The sequence below is a fragment of the Notechis scutatus genome, chromosome Z, assembly GCF_049901735.1.
Source record: "Notechis scutatus isolate UNSWTSFEM ecotype Mainland chromosome Z, rNotScu1.2, whole genome shotgun sequence".
In the NCBI taxonomy this organism is placed as follows: Eukaryota; Metazoa; Chordata; class Lepidosauria; order Squamata; family Elapidae; genus Notechis; species Notechis scutatus.
The window spans coordinates 104612701-104634314 of NC_142025.1; the positions used below are offsets into that span (position 1 = coordinate 104612701).

General features: G+C 38.4%; 1 protein-coding gene and 2 pseudogenes across 1 annotated transcript in view; all 3 read right to left on the minus strand.

The window, feature by feature from the left end:
- LOC148129040 (erythroid membrane-associated protein-like) overlaps positions 1-353 on the minus strand; it is a 2799-nt pseudogene extending 2446 nt beyond the window's left edge.
- LOC148129037 (vomeronasal type-2 receptor 26-like) overlaps positions 1-21614 on the minus strand; it is a 600870-nt gene that overhangs the window by 511279 nt on the left and 67977 nt on the right. The window lies entirely within an intron of this gene.
- Positions 488-5260, minus strand: LOC148129041 (THAP domain-containing protein 7-like; annotated as a pseudogene).

Here is a 21614-nt window from a genome sequence, read left to right on the forward strand (position 1 = left end):
ACCATATTTGTCTGGCAATAAGGATACATGCAAATATATTGATTTTGTTGATTTTGTGGGGAGGTTTTTTGCAATAATATCATAAGATTTTCATATCATACAGCTTTATAACTTAAAGAAAAGCATCAAAAGATTTTTCTTTTTATTGGGCAACCAAGGATAGCTCTAACCAATATGTAAAGCAGCTTTTTTAAAAAAGAGTTACTATGGCCCCTCTAGGCAGCACCATAATGAACCCTCAAAATAATCTGGTCCTCAAGCAAATCAGGTATCTTTCAACTGAGCTGGGACATCCACTTATACAAAAGAAATATTCCTTTACAGATATAAACATGAATGGTGAAGGACAACATGGTTGCATGAAGTAGCTTCCTGTTTGTAGATCCCCAGGTTTCCTTTTGCTACAACATACCTTGGAGATGGGAAATATGATTGCCCAAGCTTGTAACATCACCACAAAGTAAAGATAGGGTTTGGGTCATTCAAGTCAATCAATTTCATTCAGTAGCTGCAATTCAAAGACCTGCAGGTGATCCTTAAACTGTTGGTGCGTGATCGGCACTGTGTGTGGCTTACTGCTCACGCTTGCAACTCACAGATGCGCAGGAAGGGCTCTGTTCTGCACTGGAAGCTTGAGCTGCTGCTGTGCTTTTCCTAGTGCATCAAGTGCTGCCTCAGTCTGCCTCTTCCAGAGTATGCACCACCACCTGGTAGCTGTGCCTATTCTGGATGTAGGCACCAGCCGGGTGTGGAGTCAGCATGATAGAGGGGAAAGAGAAACGGGTTGAGAGTGATCCCCATATTCTGGAAGAGCTGAGATTGAGTAGCTCTTCTTGGCCAGTGGTAGCTGATAATTGTTCCAGGGGTATGTCTGACAGAGGCTAATTCCTCTGGTTCTGACCCCGGCAGATTGGGTTGGTTTCAAGCTCAACAGTAGTGGGAGGCAGCCCCCAGGGCTTGAAGCTCCTGCATCGGGTGGCAAGAGACATCCATACACAATGGAGTTGTTCCTCTGCAGAGTAGCTGTGAAAAGGAATAGAATTGAGGTCAGGTGAGGAATAACTGCTACATAAGCTGTGACATAGAGTAACTAGCAGAGAAAACATGATTGAAGATGGTGATGCCCGATACCATACTTTTTGGTTCATAAGATGCACAGCACCATAAGACACATTACCTTTAGAGGATCTAAACAACAACAAAATTTACTTCGCCTCCCCAGCATCCATCCGCATTCATATCTGGCTAGAATACGCTGCAGTAAACAGTCTGGTCAGCCAACACTTTATTGCATTCCCAGCATGTGGCTCGTCAGGGTTTCCGCCTCATTGCACCCACCACCAGTTAACTACAAGCTACTGGCGGGGAACGCCAGGAGCTCTCTGCTGAGCAGCTAGATTTGGTAATTGGCCTCCCAGAATACTGCACTTCATTTGTTCTAGGCGCGGGATCACTTCATCGTCATCTATCGCCACCTGTTCATCAATGTCGCTGTGGCCCATTTGCCGCAGCTGATTTTCTTTCCATCTGCCCACGAGCGTTACCCATTTAAGCCACTGATTGCCGCGGCCCATTTGGCGCCTTCGCACATTCACCATGGCTCGTTCACGCCGATCACCACAGCCTGTTCAAAAGATGTTTGCCATCGCCCATTGGCGCTAAACGGGTGGAGGCAAATGGGTCACAGCAATTAGGTGGCGTAAACACAAGTGCGACAGCAGCAAAATGGCTGCGCAAGGTAAGCGTAGTTTGGGCGGTGGCAATTGGGCTGTGGCAAAATGGGCAGGTGGTGAAGGCCACGCAAACCAGCTGCAGCAAAACAGGTCAGTGGTGAATGGGCCATGGTAATCGGGCGGAGCAGGCTGCGCAATAGCGGTGGCCATCGGATGATGGCCATGGTAATTGGGTGGCAGAAAATTGGCAGATAGCAATCGGTGGCAAACAGGCAGCGCAAACAGGCGGGCAGTGAACAGGAGGCACAGGGCAGCGCAGAGGTGGATCCTCACTGCCTATAACAACTGGTTGGCAGTATTCCGGGAGGCTGATCTAACTACCAATCAGCTGCTCGGCAGCAAAGGCTCCTGCATTCTCCGCAATGGTGGCACCAACCCTCCTTCCCCACTATAATATCTACTCTATAAGACGTATTTCCACTGATTTTGGGGGAGTGGAAAATGCGTCCTATAGAAAAAAATATGATAGAACATATTCTTCCTATAGGCTATATGGAGCCAATATGGAGGAAGCTTGGGCATGGAAAAAAACAAGGAATGTTCTAGGTGAGCTACAAGGAGTGTTCGTAATATGCTGTCATGAGAAGATGTGGGATTCATAGCAAAAGAAAAGGTGATTTAATTCGTTTACCAAATATATTCCAGGATGATGGCTTTTTCACATTTTTAATATTCTTAACTTAATTCATATTTTCCCTCTGGTTCCAATCTAATTCCACAATTCCATTCTGTTATACACAAAATTCCTTTTTAAATCTACTAATATATTAATGGCTGAACAGATTATGCTTTTACTCTTATCAAGAAGAAGCATCATCGACGTACTGTGCTCTACTTCTAAATAACATGCACAGGCGAGAGAACATGAGGTCAGAAGAGTGGGATCACCTCTGTTTCTGTTGATACTTGGTGTTTGGAACTGTTTAGTTTAGACTTCCGCGGGCTTTTTGCATGAGGCTCCAAATATCGAGGAAGAGCCTCCTCCTTGAGACGATGATAGCTGCTTACAAAGGAAAACAGCCCCTCATATCAAAGTTGTTACTGGCTCAGAAACCCCAGAATCTGACTGTGATTGCTGAGAAGGTATCTTCTGAGTGGCCGGAATTAGCTAGTTACATCTATTTTGAGTATTATTTCTCCAGCTTTTTATGTACAGAAGTATTTAATAAAGTAATTCAATTTTTGGCCACATATTTAGCCCTTTCCTTTCCTTAATTTTGTTTTGTCATTATGGACTCAGAAATCTTGTACTGAAACAATGTCAAGTTATGATCAAGTGAAACGATAGACCAGTTTTGGCAAATCTAGTGAGGATAACCAGCTGGCATCCTTTCACTCACACTTATTTTTTAAATGGATTTGGCTTCAGGTTTTTTTTTCGTGGGTGAGGCAAGAGATGTTATATACAAGTTCAGTTAATCACCCTAAGAATCTGACACTTTAGGAAAGGTAAAACCTCTTTGACTTTACTGAAATCACATTCTAAATTTTCCAAATGTAACCCAGATTGGTACGCCAATCTTTTCATCTCTGAAAAACATATTAAACTGAAATCTGTCATCTTTATTAAACTAACTGGTTTCTGAGCTTTAACACTGATGATTTTTAAACACCTTTCAGGTGTTTCAATTTCTTCCTTAGCCTTACTCTGCTATCTTAGCAGCTAGAAACATATGTCCTACCTTTTCTGGGTCTTGAAGCTTAGCAGGATTAATTCTCGTTAGTATTAATGTGACACTAGCTATACCTAAAGATGAAGCTATATATAGAAGCAAAGACAAAAAAGCCATGGATTTTGTTTAAAAATTTTGGAAGATTGATAAGAAAGAGCCAAGTCCTTAAAGAAATAAAGAAAACATGTAACCTAAAAAAAAAAAAAAGACATTGGGCATGAGAACATGGGAAGTCTTCAAATACCTTCAATAGTTACTAGACATAAAAATCAACAAGCAGAGAATTGCTGTATTGTGAATCAATAAAGCAAGGGACTTTTAGGCCCTGGAAGCCACTATATCCTCAATCATCTTTGGAAGCAGACTTTGGCAACTTCTGCCCTTCTAGCTAGTGCCTGGCAACCATAGTTAAGAAATGTGATTGTGTGCAACCAAGAAAGAAGTGATTTCTAGTCTAACAAAAGCCAGCTCAGTGATTTGGGTCAGTCACCTTTTCAGCCCACGATCTCAAAGGGCTATTAGAGGAAAAATAGGAGGAAGGTATAGGTATGTTTTCTACTTTGAACTATTTATAAAAATAATACAGGATGGGATAAAATAAGATTTGCTATCACTTTAAATTCATTTGGGTGTAGTTGCTGGACTAGGGCTTATGAGTACAAGACAAACTCTGAGAATACATGTAGCACTTAGGATAGGGAATTATGGGAACAACAGCAGATTGCAGATTATGGAAGAAATCAAAACAAACCCTAGAAAGGACAATAGTAAACCACTTTCAAACTGCTGCCAAGAAAATTACACTGATGTGCCTACAAAACTTCTCAGAGGCTGAACTTGACTTGAATAAGACTGTTAACTTTTCAGCTTTTAAAATGCATCTCAAGATAATCCTTGGGTGTATACACCCTAGAATGGTCATCATGCTCTGAGTGTTTTCACAAATTTGTCAGAAAGCTGATGAGATTAATACCAGTGAATCTCCCACCTGTCTTTTCTCCAAGCAGAAAGGTAGGAAATATTTTAGAGAGTATCAATACGCCTGTAGATCGCTACTTTTTTTTTTTTTTTAATAAAAAGGTTTGTGAGTTGTTTCTCTATGGTTCATAGTATTTTAAAAAAATGAATGAAAGTCAGATGGAATAGGTATCCTGAAGGCCCATTCTCCTTAGGGAAGGCTGGTTATTGGGCTATTGATGGCATTACTGTCCTACTACAAACCGTCTTACTTTTAATTCTGCATGTTCTTTTCATATATTTTTCAAGTATTTTAATTACCTACCTGGTGCCCACGTTCAAAGTAATTTTTCAAAGTGCTTGGAGCAAAAGTAAATGATATTTAGTAGGGTTCCAGAGACCCTGCCCACTCATGTTCTTCCGCTGACAATTCTGCAACCATGGGTTCGCCGTGGATTGTCCTTTGGCAATCTTGTAGAGAAGAGATATTAACTCATTGAGATCAGAGGTCAAATGCAATATTATGCATATCTATTTCTCAAGCTCAAGTAAAATAGCTTTGATGGCAGCGTGGCTATCTCTGAAGGCCATCTATTGTAGACTGGTGCTTTCTTGTATCAGTTGGGGGCTCTTGGGGTCTGATTCAGCAGGGCACCATGTATATTCTCTACATTCTTAAAATCACTGATCCCACAAAGCTTGGTTTTTATGATGGTGAGATATCACATGATGCTGCAATTTTAACAGACTAATCCTACCAACTTTCATCTTCATATGGGAATAGGGAGTTCAAGTACAAAAATAAAAATCATTTCTCACCGATGAAAAGAAATGCCTTGGTTGCGTGTTTCAACAGTATCACGAGCAATAGCCAGTCGCAGAGCAGTGGACGGGCATCTGCAAGAGAAAACAAAACCATAGTATGTAACTAGGTTGAGGATCAAGTCATACATTTCTTTTGTAAGAAGAGACAAGAGATAGGTACCCAGTGAAGACTCTAGAACTTGGTTAAAGTCCCAGATTCCTTACCAGCAATTGTTGAAAAAGTAGAACCATGTGTAATATGCAGAATGGTTTAGAGCATGGAAGCCAAACTTGTTTGCATCATGTTGCCGCTACAGTGACGTGCTTCGTGACATTTTCCTCTTTGCAGTTGGTGGGGGTCAGGCATGGCCTGCACGTGATGTATCTGGCCTGTGAGCTGCTAGTTTGACACCCAAGAAACTACATTTTAATCAATGGAAGGATATTGAAATCACAGTGGCTAATTTTGTTGAAGGTCGGAAGTATTGTTCATCCATGCTTTAGCTTCTGCAAAATATGCCAGCAAATTATGCAACTTTGACATTTATCTCCTCAACATGTCTATGAAATTAAGATCCCGAACAACTGAGTATTTTGACATACTGTACTTTTATACATTTTGGGATATTTTCACTAAAAAATAAGGAGAATTATTTTTCAGACTTGGTACGCACTGTCATTGTGTATGCAAATGCCAGATTAATATATGGAAATCATTCTGGGGTGACAATGTGCATTAGCATTAATTTTTTAAAATGAATTTCTATGCAGTCTGTATTTGGCGTAGCTTTAAGAAGAAGATTTCATAATAACCCAGCTCAAAAGCATAGATACTTCAAGCGTTATTTAGAGACCCTTCGCGTTTGTTGCCTGCCATTTTAAGTACCACTGATGCTGGATTTGCATTTTATTAAGCTCACTTTGAATAATAGCCTATGGTTTCTATAAAAAGCAACAACATAAATGCAACTTGTAAGAACACAAGAACAAGTTCATACAGCAGGTACGTGAGCATACATAAGCAAGCGCATCTCATATACTGTTGCTTTTATGTCAGAGTCTCAGCCTAGTGCTGGATCTCTAATGGAGGAAGAGACTGTGGGGAGACTACTTTGTGGATATAAACTTTTGACCTTATTTTTGTATAGTTATGTGGTGAGAATATGAACTCAGCTGATTTTTGTATCGTTATGGTGAGAGAATATGAACTCAGCTGACCTTAAAAGCTTACTGCTCCGTGGGACTAGCTTCTTTGCACAATTAAAGATGGTTAGGGGGACTGAGGTTAAAGCAGATGAAGAACAGTTGCAGGAATTCGTATGTCTAGTCTAATGAAAAGAAGGACTAAGGAGACACGTAGCAATGTTCCAATATCTCGTGGGCTGCTGCCAAGAGGAGGGAAGTCAACCATCCAAAGCACCTGAGGCAGGACAAGAAGCAAAGGGTGGAAACTAATCAAGGAAGAAGCAACTTAGGAACTAAGGAGAAATTTCCCTGACAGAACTATCAACCAGTGGAACAACTCTGCTCCAAAAGTTATGAATGCTCCAACACTGGAAGTTTTTAAAGATATTGGGCAACCATTAGTCTGAAATGGTGTAGGGGTTTCTGCCTGAAGTAGGAAGGACTAGAAGACCTTTCTATTCTGTTATTCATTCTATTTGGATGGAGGGGTCACCAGGAACGGCACAAGAAACAAAGTAATGATGACGGCAGTGGCCACCCCACCATTACCACTGCCAAGAAAAACGTGCCTCATGATCAAATAGGGGTCAGGCTCTGCCCAAGAGACGCTATTATAAGAGAAGGACGGGGCTATCTTCCATCAGTCTCGAATCCAACCGCAAAAAGTATAGGGGGGGGAGAATGGAGTATAAATGGGGCGTGGCTACAGCAGCCTGCTCTCTCTCTCTCTCTCCCCACTCCCCAGGCCTCCTGGTGGGGTAAGAGAGCATCCAGCGCGACAAGGCCGAGTGGAAATGCCACCGTGCTCCAGGGGAAGGGTACAGGAATAGTTGCGGAGGGCATCATGACTCGCCGGTGTTCATTCCCCCAACTTCTTCTCCGCGGGTCACCACCTCCCATTGCTCGAGGCACCACGGCGTGGTGGCTTGAAAGCTGAAGCGGAAAAGAACGCTGATCTTCTCGTGATAATTAAACTTAAGCCCGGAGTTTCGGCATATAGAGGAGAAAGTCTAGAGGTCCTGTGCCCTGTTCCTGAGTAAGGTTTTTTTCCCACCTTGAACGGCTCGCATAGAGATTCTTCAGGTTGCCCCATCTGGCTGTGAAGAATCCTTTAGATGGCCTCCATCCGATACTATCAGCCGAAAACCTTTAAGGCTCTTTCAGTAGCTGTCCGCTTCGTTAATTCTCACATGGAGTATCTGTTTGTTTTGTTTTTTGGTTTTTTTAGCCATCGAGAATATAAATGCTTCAGTTTTTTAACGTAATAAGGTTATTATTTTATAAGCAGAAAAGTAGAAAAAAAGGCGCTTTTTAACAGGATGCTTAGCAGCAAAATGAACTTTTCCCGAGTTTACTGCAGCCTTTTTTCATTTGTTTTGCTGTTGTTGTTTTTCCGAAGGGGATTAATGTATCTTCGTTTGAGAAGTACGTTTCATTTTTTCCTATCTCTATAGTCAGGCACCAGGTCTTCAGTAACGCCCTCCCTTCCTGTAGCCAATCTCGCTTAATTGTTGCCTTCCACCAGTCGGATTGACAAAGCTAGACTGCTGAAAGTCTCCGGAGTGTGAAAAGGTAGATTCAATTTTATTTAGTTAGTCTCAAACCTGGCAACTTTAGTCCACAAGTTCAAAATTGCCAAGCTTTTGGAGACCCCACTTGAAAGTGTTAGTGTGACAATGCAAGGAGGAAAATAAAAAATATAAAATCAAATAATCAGTCATATAATTTCCCATTAGCGGGAAGTATTTTTTTTAGAATTTACAGGTGTATTGGAAAGATAAATGTTCAATCAATGGTTTGAAGATCTGATTATATTTTGCCATTTATACAGATTGCTTATATATAGATTTTGTCTTTTTCTATTATTTTAAAAAGTATGTAAATTTATTAAACCCTCCAAATTTTATTTTACAGTGCAATTTTAACCAAGATATTAACTTTCGGTTACATAGAACTGATTCGTTTCTTATTAATTAAAAAAATTCCAACCTTTCAATGTGATTTTATTGAGGTTGATTTTTTAATTAGTAAGGAATTAGTGTGGATAGGTAACAGATGAACAGTATGTATTATAGTCATTAGTTTGCCATGTTTGATAAGGATTGTATCTTGAAAGGTTACATTGCATTAAATTATTCCAGGCAGCTTTGAAAGAAATATTGAAGGGTGCACATTTATTCTCCAACTTCTCCAAGCACTCTTGTGTTGAGATAGACGACTCTCCCAGTCATAACTGGATAACCTATGACTGGCAGATACCTTTATTGCTTGTTAGATATATTTATTAAACTGCTGGATGTGAAACGGACAATCTAGTTTCCAGCCATATTCAATTTGTGTAGGAAGTTTGCCGAGGTATTGTTAAAAGAAACTTTCCTGAGTTCAAGGCCATGTCTCAAGTGGGGGAAAGACTAAACATGGAGGCTGCTTTAAAGCCACTGCGGACAGGACAACATGGCCTGAGCTCCAGAGTGAGGCGGAAGAGACTGGCCAGCAGAAGAGAAGGCCCAGAGGGCTGGAGTTGCTGAGAGCCTGGTTTTATAACCTTTGTGGGCCCCACCTTAGTGTTTCCTGTCTTGTGTGTAGCCAGATCTTCTATTGAAGGTCAATTCAGGGTCAGGGTCTTAGCTAACTTGGTAGGTCATTCCAACCTGTGCCTGTTTGAGTGTTGGACATGTAATCTTCCCAGATGCCATGTGGTAAGATGGGTTGAGGCTAATCCTATTCGTTGTTGGTGTGAATGATCGGCTCAGCTTCCACGGGCCCATTGACAAAGTTTCGCCTCTCTGAGTTTCTACTTTTTTTAGGGGAACATTCTGCCTCTTAATATTTCCTAGACTATTTCAATTTTCTAGGAGAGGGGTACCAACTCCTACAGTATTCAAGGTCAAAAGCTGACAAGAGACATGGCTGAAGATACAGGAAGATTACCCTCCATTTCTTTGTATAAATGTGCGTCAAATTTATTTTCCTGCTTTTTTGCCTCCGCATTAAAAACCCAGGGGAAATCAAAATCCGACCTGCTAATAGTGTACGAAATCACAGAAACAGGTTGCAAGATTAATCATCACTGTCAAAGAAGAGATAGCATTAGAAGTAACCCAATCTCAAGTCAGGAAGGATAAAACAAAGAAACCTAAAACTATCTTTATTCCATTGAGATGTTAGAATTCAAATAGAAAAGTTAATGGCCTTGATTTGCCCTGATTCCCAAACGCCTCAAAACATCTGGGATCCTAATACTTAGATTAGCAGCATTTCATCAATTCATCATTAAAGAACAGGAACTCCCCTCAAGATAAAGGGAAGATTGATCCCCTCAACATTCCACACACCAGGAGATTCTTCCTTCTGACTTGGCATCTTCAGGGGTACCAAAGAGTTGTTCAAACGGCACCTGACAGCCTAGGTAGGAGAGCACTCATCTGCATATCTAAACACCAAAATCTTTCTTATCATATATACCTCTACTGGTGGACCCCTTAATGTAGACTTACCTTTTCAGATTCTGACCTCTGCTTTTGAAAAAAATTAAAGGATTTCTTTCTCTAGCAGCCTGCCTTGCATATTCTCCATTTCAGCTTTGATCTTCCAGCAGAAGAAAAACTCTATATTTGGTTTTTCTTTTATTCTAAAATATAAATATAGAGGCTAGGAAAGGAGAGAAGAAAGCTCTTCTGGAGAGATAGTTTGCGCAGTGGTTAAAATGCTGGAATAGAACAAGGAGACTTTACTCTTTCCTTAGGTTCTAAAAACAGGTAACGAATCAATATCTCTAACTATAGGGAGAAGGTCAAAACTACTTTGGATATTGCAGAAACTGACTGTCTCTTTTTCCTCCTGCAGTCTTTGAGACAAGCTTCAAACCAGCATTTTGGGATGCAATAACATAAAATTCTAGTGTAATTTAGCTCTAAACAGTTCTATTGGATAACTGGATGACTTTATTGATTTTGGAAGAATTAGAGCAGCATGAGGTAAATTTCTTGGAGTACATTAATTTGGTTCTCTACTGTTATTACATTTGCTGTGACAATTTGGTTTGTTTTCTTGGGAATTTAATTCTTTAAGAAGTTTTAAAGCAATCTTCAGAAAAGAGCTGGAACCATTTAGCTGAGAAGTCTAGCGGCTCAAATCTTATTGGAGCAGTCCTTCAATTTGAGAAGGGTTTTAAAAATATATATTTAATCTGATTTAGGGTTCTGGCCTGGATTCCCCTGAAACTAGAGGTTTGTTTTTTGGCCTTTTGAGGCAATGTGTAATAGACTGTTTGATTTTAGTGTGTAGCCAAGCCTGGGGCAGGGGTTTTCCTTATCTTTAGGCTCCAGCAAGCTGGGGGATTTCATCTGTATTTTAGTTCTGCTCTAATGGCCCAAATACTAACTTGTAAAACTTCACTTTATAGTTTGGCCAGAGGTAGTTAATTAGTTTTGGATGTTGGCTGAAAAATCGGTTTCAAGGCATTATGTCAGCTGTATTTTTAAAGCAGAGACTGTAGACTTCATTAGATTTGGCTGAGAAAGACCTGATTGTACGCTCTGTCCCTCACCTCGGCTCATGGGTCCTGGATTGGGCCACAACTAACTGAACTCCAACTATATGAATAGGACTAGGACATTATTTGGCAGTATAATAGTTGCATTGAAAATCGAAGGAGACTTACATGGTGAGATGTTAATCAAATAATCTGCCTATAAGATGGCAGTTTTGTTAAAGCAGCGAGAGAGAGAGACAGAGTCAATACAAAACATAAAGCTAGGAAAGTTCAAGGAATCCAATCCAAAAGTCAAAGTGAACTGAAGTTAGTAGTTTATAGAATGCGAAATGGCAAATTTCCAACAAGAAGGAGACCTGAAGGATTCCTTGACTTTGTTTGATTAATGTAATTGATGCCTTCTCACGAATTGCACAAATCTGTACTGCCTAGCTATTTGTAACTGCCATCTTGTTTAGAAGTGGGTGTTCAACCAACATCTGAATATATCTCTCAGTCACAAGAACCATTTGTGGTGGAAAACCCATTGATCCTCTAACTATAGAATGGTGTCCAATGTTCCTCCTTTCCAGTTTTAGAGAGTCTGAGGTGAAAATTTGGATTAATGTGTTAGTCCTGGGAACAGGCATAAAGCCAGTAACGTAATCAGTTTGCACATTCCTCCAACCTTGAGGAAAGAAATGATGCAGGTCTGTTTTACAGTTGGACAGCAGATATTTGACCATTTAAACAGGGCTGTCAAACTCACGCCCACCGGCCAGATGCGGCCACACTGGCCTAGTCCTCTACCACCGTGGGAACGAAGGGGAAAGGCATGATATGTCGATGACGCATGCCGTGATATTGCAAGTTTGACAATTTTGAATTAAAATCATCTGAACCTCTCTGACTTTAATATTTTGCGTTGAGTGAACATCAAGATACGTTTCTGGATGCTATGTTTCTGCCTGCAAGTCATAGCGGAACCATTGTAATCTCTTCAGAGGCACAATTGAGCCTGTGAGATACATCCTGTTAGAATAATACCAGCTGGAGATAGTGTTTTTAAAAAAATGTCAAAACATACAGGGGTTATATTCAAAAGAAATGAAATATTAGGCCTTTGGGAGAAATTTTTGTGTTTTCTCATCACTCATTTCCCTTCTCAGTCGCACAAAATCAAGATATGACTTTCTTACCTTTTTTTGAATGCAAAATTTAAGTCTTCAAATACTTTACTTAGCCTCTACTAAATCTGGCTACCCATTAATCTCCTTGGCCCAAACCCCTACATATAGTCAAGCAAGCTTGTATAGACAATAAAATGAATACAGAAAAGTCCTTGAACACAAATTCACCCCAAATCTCCCAATCCAGTTGAGTTAGTTGCAGTTAAAAAATCAGGTTGAAAAAAAATAACGATAAATACATTGATCTATTTTCCAGGCATAAGGATTAACGCATATGTGCTAAGTTAATGGTATTAATGGTATTGATTGCCAAAGTACACTTTTCTATTTAAATTTCCCAATTAATACTGTGATATTTTCCCAGCTACTATAGGATCTGGTGTCTGTGGGTAAAATAGGGATCCCTATCTTAAACTTAGTACCTACAGTGCTATGGCTCTTCCTATTAAATCGGAATTGATTTTTCTTTATCGCACTTTTCTTCCTCCTCTTCCTCTCCCTCGAGTGCCCCCTGAGCTGTGGGAGCAGGAAGTTAGCTGCCCAGCCCGGAGCTGATCCACACCCACCGGCTGGAAAAGGAAGGGTGTTAGGGTGTGTGCGCACTTTCATGCCAAGCGCTTGGTCTCTCGGCCGGGCCCCCAAAGAGCGCTGGGTGGAGATGTGGGAGCGAATGCTAAGGAAGCGAACTGCTGTAAAGTGGGATGGAACGCTGTGTTGCACCCCAGAGGCTTGGAATTAGTCCGGATTTTGGGAGGGGAGAGACTGAGAAAAGGGCTGGGTTCCAGGAGGAGAAGGCAGCGGCGCCCTGGGGGTCTGAGCCGTCAAGAGCGGAAACAGCCATCCCTTTAGCCCGACGCTGGGAGAATAAGCCAGGTTAGCTCGCCAGCCTGGCTCCTCTCGCCGCGTTGTTTTTCATCAAGGGAGTCCCTCAGGCGCGGGGTCAGTATGCTGCTCGAGATCTTTCTTCCTCGGCTGCGGAGGGCAGATTCTCCTGTTGCTGAGAGTAGGAAGCAGAGCGCCTGGCAGGAGGAGACCGACATGCGGCCACTTCCCAGCTCACCCAGCCCGCCCGGGCGCGCCCTGGCAGGATGAGCGAGGGTCCGGGCGGGAGGCGCCGCTGCCTGCCAGGGCCGGGCACAGTCGTAAGGGCTGGGCAGAGCTTGGAAAGTGAGCCGGGTGTGTGCGTGCCTCCTGCCCCTCGCTCCCACCCCGCCGGCAAGCCGTATTTCCCACCTCTCAGCAAGCAGGAGGATCCTCCCACCCCTCCTCCGCAGCGCAGACGCTTGACCTTGCAGGAGAGAGAGAGGAGAGATCCTCTCGGCTGCCTCCCTTCCCCAGCCCCTCGCACGAAAGGAGTGACCTTACCGGGTAGGGGAAACTACTGCATCGAGCAACCCTCACGGCCCTCCAGAAGTGAATCGAGAAGGGGCTTTTAAAGAAACCTGAGGTCGCCCAGGTAGACAGCTCTACTCTGGAGAGGCGGGGAGGAGGGAGATACGATGCGGAGGTGTGGAAAGAGCTGATTGGCTGCAGCCTCCAGCAGAGAGCTAAAGCAATGTTCATTTAATAAAAATTTCATGGAAAGTCATGAAGGAAAAAGAGCTTGGAGTCATCACCAAACCGGAGCCCTTGATTAACAATTCTTGAATTTTTTTTCCCCCTTTTTTTTATTCTCTTCCGCTGCTGATAATGGATCCGGGTGTCTCCAGGGTCCCAGTCATGTGTGTGTGGGGGGATGATTATATTTGGGGAGGAGGGCGAGTCAGAAGGAAAAGGCCTGGGACTGGCTTGTAAGGCAGAGGAAGGTGGTTTCTTAGGGTTGGATTTGCTCTTGTGTAGCGTGACACCTGTAGCTAAGATTTGGCCAACAAGACTTAAGGTTGATATTACTTCCTTCTGTGTCTTTAAAGGTCAAATAACAGTTGCAGCCCCAACCCACCACTCATAAAAAGATAAGGCATATTGCACTGCCTGAGCCCTTAATTTTAACATGTGTGTGGCACCTAAGTTTGTGGCATCCTAAAACCAGCAAAATTTTTATGGCACCTTTCATAGAAGAATGCTTACTAAATGATGGTTGTAACTACTCCACATTTCTGCACATGGTCCTCCCAGCTGTTTTGGATTGTGCCAAAGAGGGCCACAATCTGGGAACTGAAGAGGAAGACAACTGTAGCCAAAAGACAGGCCAGACTCAGTTATGCTACTGTAGCTCAACTAGCTAGAAAGAAGCATAGGGAGAAGCAATGCTGATCAAAGGGAAAGGGAACAAAGAGAGAAAGTCCAATTAGAGGTGAGGCATCAGTACTTTTCTGTCTGTTAAGCAGGGGTTTGTTTGTTGTTTTGTTTGTTTGTTTTATTTTTAAATGTGAAACTGTCGGAGCATTCTCATATGGTGCTTTTTATTTTTATTTTTTGTCGAACACAAACTATCATGCAGACTCACTTGAAAAATCACTTTTGATTACTTTACTTCAAGAAGCTTCAAGGGGCGTTGCCAATTTAATTCCCACCGGGTGTCAGCCATAATGATTCATGGCAGGTGCTTAGGCAACCCCTGCACCCTCAAGGTCACTTTTCAGATTTTTTTTCAGAGGGAATATCGCGCCTGTTGTACATCAACAGAGGAGGAAACATCAGATGGAAAGATTTGAGTGTTGTAATTATCATTATATGCTAGAGATGTTAACTATATCCCAAAGTCCACCTATAATCCCTTGTGTTTAGTGTGTGGTTTTAAACATCTATAAGTTTGTTGTCCTTTTACAGTAGAGGGATCTTGGGTTGAATATATATAATAAATATTTATAACAAATATGTCTCTTTCTTTGATGTAATGATGAGCTACAGAGTTTATAATTATTCACCTCTAATTATTTTACTGAAAGTGCAGTATTTGTTTCTGTAAAGCCTCCTGAGGAAAAACAAATAGTAACCTCAAAATGGAAATGCAGTTATAAAAACAATGTGCAAATAAACTGTTTATTGTTCCAAATATGATTAAGAAAGAGTAAGAACTAAGAATCTTTACCAAATTTGACATCTATATAAAATTATAGATTAATGGATAAAAGTGTCTTTTCTAATCTAAAAAAGATTGAGAAAGGCTGCACGAGTGTACAATTATCCATGCCTCATATAGATAGTTATTTAGTTGAGAGCTGGATGATTTTCACACATGGGTGATTCAGTTTAGAGTATATATTTTAGCACATAACCCCAAAATTCTTTTATTCTTCCTAATAAATTTGACTACACCATGGTAAGCTGTGTTGGAAGGTAATGTCTATGCTCTTTAACTTTTCCCAACTATTTTTGTTTTCTAATATTTTAGGAGAATTTTTTTCTTTACATAGATTCGGATCAGAATTTCTTCAAAAATACATCTACATTATTGATCTTCAGTTTTGATTTGAAATGACATAGAAGAGTTGTTCTTGTTATCCCTTACAAAATACACCCTGACATCCTTTGAACTTTTCTATTATAGAGTAATGAGACTTGATTTCTATATATTGTCAAATCCCCTCATTTGAAAATCATACTTTTATGGACTAAGGAAATTCAAGCCAGGGCTTGGATAATCTCTTCCTGAATGTTTTCATATGTGTCCTCCTCTTGGATACAATTCTAAGTTTTAACAATATAAATCTCTTTGTTGAAAAGTAAAGTCTATGCCTTTTAATCCTTTTCCAATTGTTTTTGTTTTAATATTTCAGTCAGGGAAAGAATAATCTTTTGTTTTATGTACGCCCATTCTAATCAAATTCTTTCAAAACAATTATATCTACATTGTCGATCTTCAGACCTTCAGAAACCAGAAGTCTATTTTTATTGTATAATAATCTAAAAGTGGTTAGAATGTGGTTTGTTTGGAGTAAAGGCTTCATCTTGGTCTTGAAATATACTGATATATTTTCTCATCTCCTAAGTACCTACTCACCTGCTAACTACTAAAATGTTTCTACCCACAATTTGTATATGAGAAGCTAACCTCCGTGATATCTTTTCCCTACTGACGGATCAGGACCGCGATCGCCCACAGCTTCGATCCGTGTTTCCTCGCTGAGTGCCCCAATTCACTGCATTAGCTGTAACCACCCTAGGGGTGGTGAAGGGGAGACTGCCATTAAGTTGAGAAAGCCACATTTCCTCCCTTGATAGGCATTTTACCCCTCTGAAGAGGGACAATGGTGGTCAAATATGGCCATCTCAGAAGAGAAAGAACCTGGACAAGAGATTGTACAGAGCAGAAGTAGAGAGACAGCACGAAAAACCGGGGCTAATCAGGCGCAAATATTTAAACACAAGGTACTCCCAGAATTAAAATTTTTTATGAATTTTTAAGAGATAATTTAAACTGGCAGCCAGAGAAAGTGAATAAACTCTTTTTTTTGATAAAGCTGAAAGTGGCTTTGACCTTTGAAAGGAGTGAAGGCTGTGTTATATCTGTTTGGTGAATTGATAAATTGATCTTACATCTAAACAGGCATAATTAAAGCTGGAACTTAAATATGCCAAGACAAAATAAAAAGAAAATTGAGTATTTGGATTATTGAACTTTGAATCTTTAAAACCCTGAATAGAGAGAAAAAGTAAGGGAAAAGAGAGCAGAATTTGGTTATAATAGAGAGTGCCATCTAGTGGTAAAATAAATTATGACATTTTTATAACCTGGCTCCACTAAAAGTTGGTTTTGATACTAAGTAAGTGAAACTTTGTTACAATAAATAGAGACCCTGGAAAATGAAAATGGAATATTGAACATTAAAACAAAGAAAGAAGCAGGAAGAAATTAACTTGGGATTATTTGGTGATTTTGGTATGCTAAACTTAAATTTATGGACATTGGACTATTTGATGAATCTTGGGAAAAACTGAAGAGGGATTAATAAAAGCTGATTGTTGGAAATAAATTTTATAGACATTATAATTGGGACATAAAGAGTAAAGATACATACATACACATACATATATATACATACATACATATAAAATATTTTCTTACGCTCACGGGTATTTATATGTATGGTATTTAGCTTTTTGTTCGGGTATTTTCCTATCTGCCTTATATAAATATATATATTATATACATATACATATACATACATACATACATACATACATATATATTGTCTAAGCCATTTCGCCGGTACTTACATGTATGGTATTCAGCTTTGTTCAGGTATTTTCCCACGCCATTATAGTTGTGCTTTTAAAGTTGTAGCAACGTTTTGGAGAATCTCATCTGCCATCATCAGGCTTCTGTATTGTGTCTGCCTGTTCGACCATTCACCACTCCTCATCAGAGTACATGCTCAGGCATTGTAGGGAGGTCAGACAGGCACACAGGCCACACACACTATTGAGTCTCATTTGACTTGTTTTAAGCGACATTACATCAAAGTTGGATCAGCCTGTAGTGGTTTTTTTCCACTTTAATTTTGAGTGTAACTCCAAACCAGACTCCATGGGTTGCTAAATTTTAATTTCTGTTGATAAGTTTTGTGTGATTTGCTCAGCACATTCAATCTATGTAATATAACAAAACTAATAAGAATATTTCATTCATTCAAATCTAGGATGTCTTATTTTTTGTGTGTGTGTGTATATATATATATATATATATATATATATATATATATATATATATATATATATATATATATATATATATATATACATATATATATACATATATATATACATATACATATACATATACATATATACATATACATATACATATATATATACATATACATATACATATATATATATATATATATATATATATATATATATATATATAGCTTTCAGGGTACTTGTACACATGTATTGTATTCAGTTTTGCTCAAGTATTTTCAAACCGCCATTGTAGTTGTGTTTTGTTGTGGCAACGTTTCAGCAGAATCTCTTCTGCCATCATCAGGTTTCTGTATTGTGTTCAATCTGTTGATGAACAGTAAAAGTGTCCGCTGCTTGCATTCGGCACAAAGCCGAAAGCACCAGCCTGAGGAGGTGGCAGAGTAGACTCACTGAAACATCGCCAAGATGCTCTTAATCTTTTTTTTTTTTTTTTTTTTTATAAAGTTTTATTGATTTTAAATAAACAAATAAAAACATGATAAAAACATAAAACATAACATAAAACATATCATCGTCTCTTCATAAATTTACAGACAGTGTATCGGTTGGTTTATCACTCCTTTTGTGTGCATCTATTTCATAGTCATCAGGCTAATAATTATGTTACATAATAACTCATATTATCAATCAACAATTATATATCCTAATATCCTTATTAAACAATCATTTGACTATAATTTAACTAATTCATGCTAAGCGAGATAACTATAATTTAGTTAATTTATAACAAATCGTGAAAATCATACTGGTCAAATCTATCTTAATATAATATTCCTAAAATATTATCAAAACCAAAATATATATATATTCTATTATTATATTGTTTTATCTAAATTACTGATAAAAAGATCCCAAACTTCATAGAATTGTTTATCTTCTTGTTCTCTAATTTCCAAATGTCAATCTACTCATTTCAGCACACATTCCAATATTTTCTAATAATTTCTTCCTCTAATGGTATTTTCTCATTCTTCCAATTTCTAGCAAATATAATCCTAGCCGCTAATATTGTTAACACATTTACAATCAAATACTTAAGTTTTTATTAAATGTATCAGGTAAGATTCCCAATAGAAAAATCTCTTGGTTTCAAATCTATATGTTTTTTTTGTCATTTCTTCTTCCAACTCCATGCGAATTTAGTCCAGTATTTCCTGGCCTCCTCACAAGTCCACCACATATATGGTAATATGAACCAGGGATCTGATGACATTTCCAACACTTTTCGGATTTATTCTTGAACATTCTGCTAATTCTTGTCGGGGAAAATGCCACCTGTAAAACATCTTATACAAATTTTCTTTATATGCTACTGCCATTGTCATTTTATAATTTTTTGAGACCACAATTTTTGCCATTTTCTCTAAATCAACTCCCATATCCAAAGTTCTTCCCCAAACAATCATTGTTTCTTTGACTTGTTCTTCCTCTAATTTAATTTCCAACAAATAACTTATATAGTTTTTTAATCACTTTTTTCATCAGCACCTGTCAAAACTTCCCATCTAAATCAGTCAATTTATCACAAAATCCTTCTGCTTTTAGAATCTTTAAGATACTTTTTGAGTGTATTTAAGATATGAAAACCAATTCATCTTTATATCTTGTTCTTCTAGCTTTTGCATCGCTTTTAAGTTCACCCTTTTCATCCAGTATTTCCTCATATCTAACTGTTTGTTCTCTTATAAATTATGGGATAGGAAAAAGCTTCAATAGTTACAACCAAACTGGAATTTTCAAACAACATTGTTTCTTAAATTTTCTCCCAATTCAACCATAACCCATTCCCGTGATATAGTGCCTTCGGAGAAATAACCCTGCGATTTAGTTCTCTATACCATAAAAAAGCATGCCAACCCAATAATAAATCATGTCCTTCCAATGCCAGTAATCTAGACTCTCTTTCTTTTTTAACGTTATCCATTCTTTAACCCACATTAAATTTGCAGCTTGATAATACAACTCCCAATTAGGAAGGCCAAATCCTCCTCTAATTCTAAGCATCCTGTAAAAGTTTTAGTTTTATTCTTTGCTTTACCTTGCCATATATACTTGAACACCATTTTATTTAATTCATCAAAATAGTCTTTACTAAGCCTAATTGGTATTGTTTGAAATAAATATAAAATTCTGGGGTAAAATATTCATTTTAATTGTTGAGATTCTACCTATCAAAGATAATTGTAGATTTTCCCATTTTTCAAGTCAGATGCTATCTGCTGTTTAAGTTTAATATAATTATTTCTTTCAGCCGTAGTACATCTTGACGCTAAAATTATCCCCAAGTATTTAACTTATTCGCAACTTGAATTTTCAATAAGTCTGCCAACTCTCTCTTTGCCTTAATAACATATTTTTGTCAGAATCTTGTTTTGTCTTTATTTATTTTCAAGCCAGCCATCTCACCATAATGTCTCTCATCTTTTCCAGTAGTTTTAAAGCTGTCTCTAGAGGATCTTCCAGAATAAAGACCAAATCGTCCCATAAAGGCTTGCAATTTAAATTCTCCTTTTAACTTTCATTCCTTTTATATTTGTATCCTCTAATATTTCTATTTAATACTTCCAAAGTCAATACAAAATAACAAAGGTGATAGTGGACATCCTTGTCTTGTGCCTTTTTTAATATTGATAGAGTCTGTAAATTCTCCATCTATCATCACTTTTGCTGTTTGCTTATATATATATAGCTTCTATTGCTTGAATAAATTTTTAGCAAACCCATCTGTTCCAATAATAATAACATAAATCTCCAATTCACGTTATCAAATGCCTTGTTGAGCATCTAAAAATATCAAAGCCATTTGCTTTTCAGGGTGTGCCTGGTATAATATTCCAAAGTGTCCAAAATTACTCTCATGTGGCTAATGAGTCTTTAATTTGTCTGTTTGGTAGAAATCCATTCTGATCAGAATGAATAAAATTATTTAAGTATTTTTAAGCCTTTCTGCCAAAATTGAAGCCAAAAGATTTTATAATCTAGCATTCAATAAAGAAATAGGTCTATAATTTTAATTTGTGATGGTCAGTCCCTTCTTTTGGAATAAGCGTAATATAAGCTTCTGACCATGTTTTTAGGTATTTTTCTTATTTATCATAACTTCTCATTCATAATTTCTGTAATTATTGGGATGCTCAGTGATTTTGTAATGTTTTATAAAATTTCTGCCGGGAAACCATCTGGTCCTGGTGCTTTCCTTCCGTTATTCTGTCTATTAATGCTTCCAGTTAATTCCATCATTGTTATAGGATTTTCCAACATTTTCCCAGTTTCATCGATATCTTGCCAGATTACATTTTGTAAATACTGTTTAATTTTCCTCATCAAAATCCTCCTGCTTATATAATTGCGTATAAAAATCTCGGTAATAATTTCTCTCTTTTTCTCCTTATTACCAGTGACAGACTAGACCCTGTTCATCCATTAACTGTGGTATTCTCCTTGATTCTTTTCTCTTTTCTCAGTTTGTATGCTAACCATCTACCTGGCCTGTTTGCATCCTCAAAATAGTTCTGTTTAGCACTTCTAATTTTTTTGCGCCAGTTCTTCTTTCTCTGTTTGATCCATTTTATGTTTAATTATATCCATTTTAAATTTAATATCTTTTTTCTGTGGCATTCTCTCTGCAATTCTTTTTCCAATTTTTTATAATCATCTTCTAAAGTTTTAATCATTTGCCTCTTCTAATATTTTTTTCTTTATGTATTCCATTATCAATCCTCTTGCATATGCCTTCATTGTGTCCCAAACATTCTGTATTGAAGTATCTTCTTTTTCTGTTTTCATTAAAAAGAAGGCCAGTTCTTTTTCCATCCACTGTATAAAATCTTTTTCCTTTAAAATAGTATTATTTAATGTCCATCTAGATCTTCTTTTTTGTCCTTTCCATTTAATTGTCATTGGGTTGTGATCTGCCCATGTACTTGTTTCAATATTTATTTCTTGAATA